The sequence below is a fragment of the Sus scrofa genome, chromosome 15 (assembly GCF_000003025.6).
Source record: "Sus scrofa isolate TJ Tabasco breed Duroc chromosome 15, Sscrofa11.1, whole genome shotgun sequence".
NCBI classification, from domain to species: Eukaryota; Metazoa; Chordata; class Mammalia; order Artiodactyla; family Suidae; genus Sus; species Sus scrofa.
In genome coordinates, this window is record NC_010457.5 from 113895175 (window position 1) to 113906614 (window position 11440).

Here is an 11440-nt window from a genome sequence, read left to right on the forward strand (position 1 = left end):
ATCCCTTGAGAGGGAACCAGGATCCTTCCCCAAAGCTGTAATATTGTTTCTTGACTGTTCCCTCTTATCTGTGCATCCCTATTCTTCCCTGATCAGCAACTGTCTGAACCTGTCCCTAGGAACTCAAGGAAGAGCATAGTGGCTGAATGAGGACCATTTCCTAAGAACAAGAAATGGGGGACACAAAAAGGCTTTTGTGCCCAGGTGCCCCAGGGTCCTGCTCAGTTACAATCCATTCTACAAAACAGAACCAGACTCACAGAGATAGAGAACAAATTTGTGGTTGCCAAGGGGGTGAGCGGAGATAGTGGGAAGGACTGGGAATTTGGGGTTGGTAAATGCAAACTATTACATTCAGAATGGATAAACAACAAGGTCCTACTGTATAGCACAGGGAATTATATCCAATCTCCTGGGATAGACTATGATGGAAAATAATATTTTTAAAATAATGTAAATATATGTATGACTGAGTCACTTTGTTGTATAGCAGAAATTGGTGCAACACTAATCAACTCTAGTTATTAATGTAAATCAACACTACATTAAATTTTTTTTAAAAAAGCAGGAGGTTCTTTAGGCTCCAGATTTTTCAGCAGCAATATAAATCCACTGCACGTTCATCATCCATCTGTGTCCAGTGTGCTGTCCCATGGACTTGGGGGCAGGGAAAATGCTACAGTTATGCTGATGCCCACACTGTTTGCATTGCTGAAGTAATCTTGCTCCATCTGAACCATTAAGTCTCTTGTCCACATTCAGTGCTTATGGAAAATTGTGACAAGTTTACTCTTTGCTATATTCTCTGGAGTTGGGAGTATTAACTATTTCATATCAGTTTTCATTGTAACCTCACAAAAAGCCTATAAGATAGAAAATTGTGGACTAGAGAACTCGGGTCACTTGCCTTAGGCCACATAACTAATTGGATCACACCTATATTATATCTTCATGTATTTATTAATTAGAAACAGTCAAGAACCTCAAAAGATTGAAGCTCCCATCATGGCGCAGTGGAAACAAATCCGACTAGGAACCATGAGGTTGCAGGTTCAATCCCTGGCCTCACTCAGTGGGTTCAGGATCCGGCATTGCCGTGAGCTGTGGTGTAGGTCGCAGACGTGGCTCAGATCCCACTTTGCTGTGGCTCTGGCGTAGGCCGGCGACTACAGCTCTGATTAGATTACACCCCTAGCCTGGGAACCTCCAAAGAATAGGTCCCAATAAATTAGCTTTTACCTAAGTGGGGATCGTGAAATAATTCAGAAGACCAAAATCACCACACTAGAACAAAACATATGCAGATTATCTTTGTTTGGTATTGATTATATCTCTGGACTCCTGGTTTTACTCATTTAGTCTATGTGTCTATTACTTTTCACCTCATGGCATCCCAAGATTTGCTTTGTGGATAGTAAATATCTATCTAAATTCCTGAATTTTTCCTATGTCTTTTGACTATGTGGTCTTTTATCTGTCCCTAACATTTGTCAAACTGCTCTTGGAACAATGCTCCCCAAAAGAATAGCATTCTATCCTGAGTTAAAATTATCTGATTTACAAAAGAGTGAAATGAGCCAATAACTGAAAAGTTTACAATATTCCTTTATTACTATATAAATATCTTTCCAATCACAATTTATGGCACAAAAATTTCTTGTGAAAAACAATTTTTAAAATATGAGGTAGAGAGATTTCCTACTTTATTTTGAATTCTGTAGGCCTCAAGGATTTTTGTGATACAATGGTACATCCCATTTAGCTGCATGGCACCGCTCTGTACTGCTGTTTATATAACCATGCTGTTTTGCTTTAGAGCAGCTAATGTGAAAAACATTTGCACAGAAGGTTATGAACATACAAAACAAAATTGAGGGTTTAATGGGCTATTTAAGTTGGAAAATTTAAGTGGTTCATGCTCAGATTCCTGGAAAGGATTAAATTCACATGGCAGTTTTAGGAATGCAAATCCATAACTAAAGTGTAATACATGTGACAATGAGCTTTTATCTGGGTATCAGAAGGCTAGTGCTCCCTCCCTTATCAACTCTGCGGACTTGGATAAATCAATTACTCCCTCCAGAGGCTCAGTTTTCTTATCTGCCAAATGGATTCATTCATTCATATATTTTACTCACTCATTCAACACATATTCATTCAAATTTAATAGGACCAGACTCTGGTCCTATACTTGATAAAGACAAGTATGCAAATGAAATCTAATTTAATAATTCACTATATAGTAAGAAAAATTTTCTATAAATAAATAATTCATTACAGTGTGAATAAGCCTGGGGAAAGGTATAAGAATATGGAAGTCATTTATGAAAAGTGAGATGGAAAACTTTTACTGAGGTTATAGAAGAGTTTAGTCTTAAGATTGTGAATTTGAAAGGAAGAGAAGAGGACCTTCAAAAGGTTATTGTTAAATAAATTTAAATAAGCCAACATTTATGTTAGTGCTTTAAATAATTTTAAACTTAGGAGCTCCCATCAGGGCTAAGTGGTTAATGAACCCGACTAGTATCCATGAGAACATGGGTTCAATCCCTGGCCTTGCTCTGTGGGTTAAGGATCATACATTGCCATGAGCTGTGGTATAGGTCGCAGACACGGCTTGGATCCCACATTGATGTGGTTGTGGCAAAGGCCAGCAACTACAGCTCTAATTTGACCCCTACCCTGGGAACTTACATATGCCATGGGTGTGGCCCTAAAAAGACAAAAGGCAAAAAACATAAAAAATAATTTTTAAAAATTTAAAATTAAACAGAAATTTATACAAACTAAACCCAATTGAATATGAAGTGAGTACTGATTGGTCTTGAAAATATAACTTATCACTTTGACCCTGTATCACCACCTCCCAAATTTCCCTCTATAATGTTCTTGGTACTCAGGGTATTTGTAATAATTATTTAAATAATGAATACATTTATGCACTGATTGAGCTATTATTTTCTAGGAAGAGTTAAGGCTAGGTTTTAACAAGTTTTTTAAAAGTCCCTATTCTCATATAGTATAATTTTAAAAGGGACAGATAAATTCAAGGAATGAAGGAGGAAGGAAAGAAAGAAGAAAGGAAGGAAGGAATGACTACCTCATATAATGGCAAGAACGAAGAGGAAAATAAAATGTGTTAAGGAAATTAAAAAAATCAACAAAAATATTTTGAATCATCAGGGAAGAACTCTAATAAAATGGTATTCGAGAAGAGTCTAATGAAGTAATAAAGTAAGCAAATACAATGGTTTTATAAACATACTGCTTTAGCGAATGACAGTTTTAGATTTGCCAGAAACCGAGGTTCCTGTCCTTTCATCAGACTGATGTATCAAAACTCCAACCTTGGGTTAGCACAATAGTTTTTCTCCATTCTTGCACTTGAGCTGCTCAGAGCTACTAGAGAATGTCACACCCCCAAATAGATAGGTCGTGTACTACTAATGCACAGTCTCCTAATCAACTGAGTCTTAAGTGCTGTCCAACATTAATTCTAATTTCTACATCTAGAGCGTTCTCCAAATCTCAACATGGCTACCTCAAACCTTCTGTTACAGCTGCTGGCCTATACCACAACCACAACAATGCTGGATCCGAGGCACTTTTGTGACCTACACCACAGCTCAGGCAATGCCAGATCCTTAATCCACTAAATGAAGCCCGGGATCGAACCCGCAACATCATGGTTCCTAGTCAGATTTGTTTCAGCTGTGCCATGATGGGAACTCCTGAAACCTTCTTCATACTCTGCCAAACCCTGAGCCTTCATCCTCTCCTCTCCCTTTCCTTCATCCTTGTATTAAAAAGGAAGGAAGGAAGGAAGGAAGGAAGGAAAGAAGGGAGGGAGGGAGGGAGGGAGGGAGGAAGAAAGAAAACAACAACAAAAACCATGTAGAATTTCCCGGGTAGCTACTCTTGTCAATTCTTTCCACAGCACTACAAAGTTCTTGCATATGCAATCTAATTTTCCTTTTTTTCTCCTGTTTCTACTAGCAAATGTATTGCATTTTCAATCTATGTTTCATTTCTTAAGTCTAAGCTTTTATCAGGAGCTTTGCTTTTACTTATATCTCTATTGCCTTTTTTTTCTATCAACACAAACACATTGATTTTTGTATCTTGAACACTTCCTTAACCCCATTTTGCTTCTTTCATCTAGCCGCTTTGTCATCATTTATTTTATTTAACTTAGTTAAGTAAATTAGTTTATTTAATATATGATGGCATTGTGCTAGGCTCTGGAGATATATTAATGAGTAAAATTTAAAATAAAGACGATGTACACTAATCTAATAATTTTACTAATATATTTCCAATTTAAGACTGTGATTAATGCTTTAAAGGAAAAAAAGTGCTATAAAATGAAGTCCTCTCCTTTAAGACCTGACCTAGGGAAGACATTCCTAAAGGAAGGGAAACCATGAATGTGGAGGGAGGTTTTCAGGTTCAAGGAATAGAATGTGCAAAGTCTCTAGTGTAGGAGGATTCTGTAGCAATGCAACTGGGATGAAGAAGGCAAAGAGGTGTTGTGACAAAAGCCTAGAGTAGTAGACATTTCTTTATCCAGAACAAAACACAATCATAGGGCATTTTAAGGAAGGAACTTGCTTAGTTAGCTTTAAATTTGGAAATATTTCCTCTAGCATTGTACAGGGAATGAATTGGAGGATAAGAGAAGATGAAAGATCAGTTATTCCAGAGTTCAGAAATTCAGGAAAGACACGATGGTATATTAATCTAAAATGATAGGAATTAATTATGAATTCAGGATAAGTTTATGAAGGCAAATTGACAATGTATATGATTGGATGAAGAAAGGAAATACCAGTTGATATCCAGTTTTTTGGCTTTTATAACTTAAAAGATAGAGTTGAATGAGGTGGGATATCCTGCAGAGGACCAGGGTGAGAGGGGTGGATGGTCACTCCATGGAGTATGATCCATGAGTTTGGTTTCCAGTACCATAGCTGTCCACCCCTTCCATGCCAGAAGTCCTCCAAGGAATCCTGGGCACTGAGTAGAAACTAGAGAAGTAAGGTGTGAAATGTATATACTTAATTGTTTACAAATGAATTTTGTATATACCTTCCAACTGACAATATGCACATATTTTAAACATTTGTATAAAGATTTTTTTAGAAAGTTATTTTTTTAAGCAATTGCCTCATATGTTGATACAACTGAAAGTTCCCTTAACTGAGATTTCTTTCCATATTTTGTTTCATTTATTGACTTTTACATTACTCATTTTCTGAATTTAAGGAAAGAATAATAATAATAAGCCGGAGTTCCCACTGTGGCTCAATAGGGTCTTAGCGACATGCCTGCAGTGTCAGGATGCAACTTCCATCCCCAGCCTTGCACAGTGGGTTAAAAGATCTGGCATTGACTTAGAGAGCAGGATGTCTGGCTTGTGAGTAGACACTTGTCGTTGTGTTCGGTGAAAGAACAATATTAAAATGGGTGATATGGAGAAGGGCAAGAAGATTTTTTGTTCAGATGTGTGCCCAGTGCCACACTGTAGAAAAGGGAGGCAAGCACAAGACTGGTCCAAACCTCAATGGTCTGTTTGGGTGGAAGACAGGTCAGCTTCCTGGATTCACTTACACAGATGCCAATAAGAACAAAGGCATCTCCTGGGGAGAGGACACACTGATGGAGTATTTGGAGAATCCCTAGAAGTACATCCCTGGAACAAAAATGATCTTCACTGGCATTAAGAAGAAGAGAGAAAGGGAAAACTTTGTAGCTTATTTCAAAAAAGCTGCTAATGAGTAAAAGTTGGCCACCACCTTATTTATTACAAGACCGGAATGTCTCATAACTTTTATATGTGTATCATATTTAAATCGATCTCATACACTAGAATTCAGATCATGTTTGGCTGATGGAATGTTTCTGTTGGACGGTCCTGGTTTAGGTAAGATTGGTTGGTGGCTAAATGAATATGGTCAGCTTTTTGAATTTTAGTAGTAATTCCAGTTCAACAAGTACGATCACTGTTTTCCCCTTCTACAGAGATGATTAAACTTGAATATGGAACGTTAAACTTTTCAGGAAAATGGTCAATACCTTCTCAAAACTTAAAGGAGATGGGTTTTATATTTAGATTTCTATAACTGGCTATGTTAACATTTAAATACTGAGAAGATCCCTTCACTGTCTCACCAAACAGAGCAAAATGCACCTGTGTTTCAAGTTGTGTTCACTAGCCTGTTAAGGCATGACCTGAAGATAAACTGGCAATGACCACTTTATCTTTTTGGTCTTAACTACACCAATTTCATTAAAATTCTCTGTATCTAAAGTACTGCCTTTTACTTATTTAAAGGCATTTTAGTGTGGTTAATGTAAAGAATCAAAAAATATTTAGCATTACTCACATTTTATAGATAATTTTTAATATCAGATGATTTTAAAATTCAGTGTGATAAGATGTGTTAGCAAACTTTGCTTGTGAATTCTTACAAAGTCAGGCTGTTATAATTCAGGAGTGTTTTTTAAATAGGTATTCAAAAACACAACTGTAGAACTACTGAATACGTGTGATTGATAATGGTGCTTTTGCTAATTCATGGAAAGTTTAAAGTTGGGAAGCTATACCATCAGCACAGATTCGTAAACTATCTGGTCAGAAGGCTTAAGAATTAAAAACAAAATCACAGGTTAAATAAGAAAGAAAGAAAGAGCGAGAACGAGAGCGAGAGAGAAAGAAAGAAAGAAAGAAAGAAAGAAAGAAAGAAAGAAAGAAAGAAAGGAATCTGGCATTGCCACAGCTGCAGCAGAGGTCACAACTATGTTTAAGATCTAATCCCTGGTCAGGGAACTCCATGTGCCCTGGGGCTGCCAAAAAGAAACAAAAAATAATAAAGTAATAATAAGCAAATTCTGGACACAAAACAGTTCAATTTTTTATGAGTTGTTGTACCCTGAAGAGAAAGAACTTTGTCAGAAAGAGAATTAGATTATGGTAAGCTCTTGTTTCTGCAGTAACAACTACGTTTCTATTATTTCTCTCAAGAAGAGGGGTGCATTTTGATTTATAAGATAGAAAATATTATGAGCATGATATATCAATTTATCAAATAACATACCATTTCTGTCCTCCAAGCTGGAATGTGAATGTTTACAGCTTCTTCGTTAGTTTTTTGTTTGTTTGTTTTTTGTGTGTCTTTTTGACATTTCTTGGGCCACTTCCGTGGCATATGGAGATTCCCAGGCTAGGGGTTGAATCAGAGCTGTAGCCGCCAGCCTACACCAGAGCCACAGCAACTCGGGATCTGAGCCACGTCTGCAACCCACACCACAGCTCACGGCAAAGCCAGATCCTTAACCCACTGAGCAAGGCCAAGGATTGAACCTGCAACCTCATGGTTCCAAGTCAGATTCATTAACCACTGTGCCACAGCGGGAACTCCCTTTGTTAGTTTTTGACTCAATATATTTTTGCCCAATGCAAATGTAGTATTCATAATTGAAAGAAAATGTATTGAACATGTGGGTGCTTGTGTCTTTTTAAAGGAAATTTTTGTCCGGATATATGCCCAAAAGTGGGATTGCTGGGTGATATGGTAGGGAGAGGGAGTGGGATGGACTGGGAATTTGGGGTTAATAGATGCAAACTATTGCCTTTGGAATGGAAAAGCAATGTGATCCTGCTATACAGCACTGGGAACTATATCTAGTCAATTATGATGGAGCATGATGGAGGATAATGTGAGAAAAAGAATGTATATAGGCATGTGTGACTGGGCCACCTTGCTTTACAGTAGAAAACTGACAGAACACTGTAAACCAACTATAAAGGAAAACATAAAAATCATTATAAAATTATAAAAAGAAAATTTATTGAAAAATTTTAAGAAATGTTAAGACTTTTCTGCAGTATAAAGGTCATAAAAAGTGAACTTATTTTCAAATATAAGCCTTTTGAAAGAACTTTTTAAAATGTAGATTATTTTAGATATTTGATCTAGTTAATATTCTGTTTGATTTCTCAGTGCAAAATAGAAATAATAGTGTCATCTAGCTCAAAATGTTATTTAATGATAGTTAAATAATAACAATGCAAATAAATTCTATGATGACCATATCATTTATAATCCAGTCATGGAATTTTAGAGGTAAAATGGGATAATAAAAATAATTTTAAGATATAGTTATTTAAACTATTTGGATAACAAATTGGTCCAAATTTATTGGTAGATTTGTAGATTCTTTCTAAAAATACAAAAATAACATAATTTAATGAATATTAATGCAAAAAGTCTGAATAATTGTATATCATATTAATTTTTAATAAAGAGTTTGCTCCTGATTAAATATTGAATGTAACACAGCAATAGCCCATGTCTTTTTTCCCAACTTTTTTCTGATGAAACAATACTGGTCTTAAAAGACACCATGCAAGATGCCCACTGATAAAGCATCTGGGACATACACAGCTGAGAGTACCTGACCCATTCCTGTTTGGGGTGGTAATGGAAGAAGTATTTAACACTGCTCCCTTTGCTGACCACTAGTTGCGCCACTTAAGCCCACTATGGCCCTTGAAATGCATGGAGCTATTAGGCTAAGAATAAGTCCGAAACCTGGGAAATCACAGTTTATGTGTAGATGAAATATGTATGCAAGTAGAAGCAAAACAACATTTTAGAGTTTATGAAAAGTAGTTCAAATATTCTTGCAGTGGTGGGTTTTGTTTTTATTGTATGATATAAAACTATACCTCTTTAATTGTTCACTAACACTTTTTTATTTTGCGATGATTTCTTTTGGCAACTATGAGCTAAATTAAAACAATTAAGTACTAAATTTCTGTTTCTCAAGGAAGTCTAGGATGATTCTAAAATTACCCTACCGTGTCCCAGGTGGCAGAAGCGACAGATTTTGCAAGGCCCACACAGAGTGGTCTCATTTCTTTTCAGAGGTTACAGAGCATGATGGAAAGTGACACAGTCATTCACTGACCATTGTCCAGCTATACAACTCTTAACTGCACGCAGTCCTTCCCAGCCCCATTGTCACTGCCTGAGACCACACTGCTCTTATCTCCTTATTGAAGTATCCCAACAGCCCCTCTAACTGGTCTGCTTGCCTCCTCTTTCACTCCTTCAGTCAAGTAATTATACTCTTGCAGTCGGAGAAACAGCTACCTGATTACTTTTATTGTCTACATGCCTGAAATACTCTTCCTTCCTCTTCTTCTTTGTTCACATAGCTAGAACATTTTCATGCTTCAAGGACAGTCTTAGATTTAAATATTCCTAATAAATCTCTGAACACCTAAATCTGGGTAAAATCTTCTGTGTTTCTATTGGCCTAGTTATGAACTAAATGTGTATGCCCCTCCAATTCATATGTTGAGGCCCTTACCCCCAAAGGGGTGGGTATTTGGAAATTGTGCCTTGGTTATGTAATTAGGGTTAGATGAACTAAGAGGGTGAGGGCCCTATGATGGTATTAGTGTCCTTATCAGAGCAGGCAGAAACTTGGAAGTTACCATTGTGGCTCAGTGGTAATGAGCCCAACTAGTATCCAGGAGGATTTGGGTTTGATCCCTGGCCTAGCTCAGTGGGTTAAAATCCAGCATTGCCATGAGCTGTGGTGTAGGTCGCAGACACAGTTCAGATTCCGCATTGTGGTGGGTGTGTCATAAGCCTGCAGCTATAGCCCTGATTAGACCCCTAGTCTTGGAACTTCTATATGCTGCGGGTGTAGCCCTCAAAAGCAGAAGGAAGGGAGGGAGGGAGGAAGGAAGGAAGGAAGGAAGGAAGGAAGGAAGGAAGGAAGGAGGGAAGGAAGGAAAAAGAAAAGAAAAGAAAAAAGAGGTGAAAACTAAGAAACTAGAACTCTTTCTTTCTCTCCCATGTGAGGACATGGGGAGAAGATGGGTGTCTGCAAGCCAGGAAGAGGGTCCTCACCAGGAACCAAGTCATTTGGCATCTGGATCTTGGACTTTCCAGCCTCCAGAATCATGAGAAGTGAGTTTCTGTTAACAGCCCAAGCAGATACACTCCCTTTATGTCTCCTATGATGACACATACTTCTTAGTATTGCATTGATCTCTTTGCACATATGTAGTGGATAGATAACCACGTTATTATCTGCCAGGTATCCTTTTCTAGGACTCTGTTCTCTCATATCAAGACCAATGATAATTTCAGCGGGGACAGTCTATTATATGACAATGTGTTTCCCTCAAGTCCCTGTACACACCCCAACACCAAAAAAAAAAAAAAAAAAAAAACACCATAACTGATGCGTTAGAGAATATTTGAATCAAGTTAAGCCCTAGCCTTTCTCCAGAAATGTTGGATCTGGACCTGAGAAAGATATGTCACGCCCTTTAGGATGCCTAAAGTAAAAGAAGTAAAGCATGGAAAATGTGAGAAATCACATTTTCAACCACCTAGAGCCAAACACCTGAGGAAGCTGGTCTACTGAAAAAGCAAAAATAAATAAATAAATAAATAAATAAAATTTTAAAAAAATAAAAAGAATAAATCCTTCTCTCTCTTTCTCTTTCTTTCTCTCTTCTGCAGACACTTGCCTAGTCAAAACTACATGCATAACATTATAGTTTGCCCTCCATATCAGCAGTTTCACGTCTGTGATTCAACCAGCAGTGGATTGTGTGGTGCTGTAACAAATACTTAGCAAAAAAAAAATCTGAGTATAAGTGGACCCTTGCAGTTCAAACTTATGTTGTTTGTTCCAGAGTCAACTGTATATCAATATATGACACACTTTTTTGCATTTCACTTTATCGTGCTTTGCAAATATTGCCTTTTTAACAAATTGAAAATTTGTGGCAACCCTGCAACCAGCAAGTATATTGGCACCATTTTTCCATCAGCATTTGCTGACATCCTGTCTCTGTGTCACATTTTGGCGATTCTGGCAGTATTTCAAAACTTCCACCATCAGAAAGCTTATGACTTACTGAACATTCAACTGGTGGTTGGCATTTTTAGTAAAAATATGTTTTTTAATTAAGGTATGTAGATTTTTTAGACACAATGGTATTGAATCTTTAATAGCATAGAGTGTAATATAATCATAACATTTACACGTACTGGGAAACAAAAAATGTGTAACTTGGTTTTTTATAATATTCACTTTATTGCAGTGGTCTGGAACTGAACCTACCATATCTCTGATTTATGTCCATACACATAGATAAATAGAGAGATGATAGACTAGATAGATAGATAGATAGGGAACAAAACCAACAGAGATTTATTGACAATATAAGTGAAGAAAACATCATTGGTGTGCTATTGGTTTGATCCTGTCCTTGGATTTATCCATGAGACCCACCCATGTTTCTAAACTTAGATTATTTGAAGCTCTTCAGCATCAATAAACACCTACCTTTGTATCTAAACTAAATCAAATTAGATTTCTGTGTCTTGCAATCTAGGAGATATTAATT

At 37.0% G+C, this 11440-nt stretch overlaps 1 pseudogene; it reads left to right on the forward strand.

The window, feature by feature from the left end:
• On the forward strand, nucleotides 5463-5781 carry LOC106506348 (annotated as a pseudogene).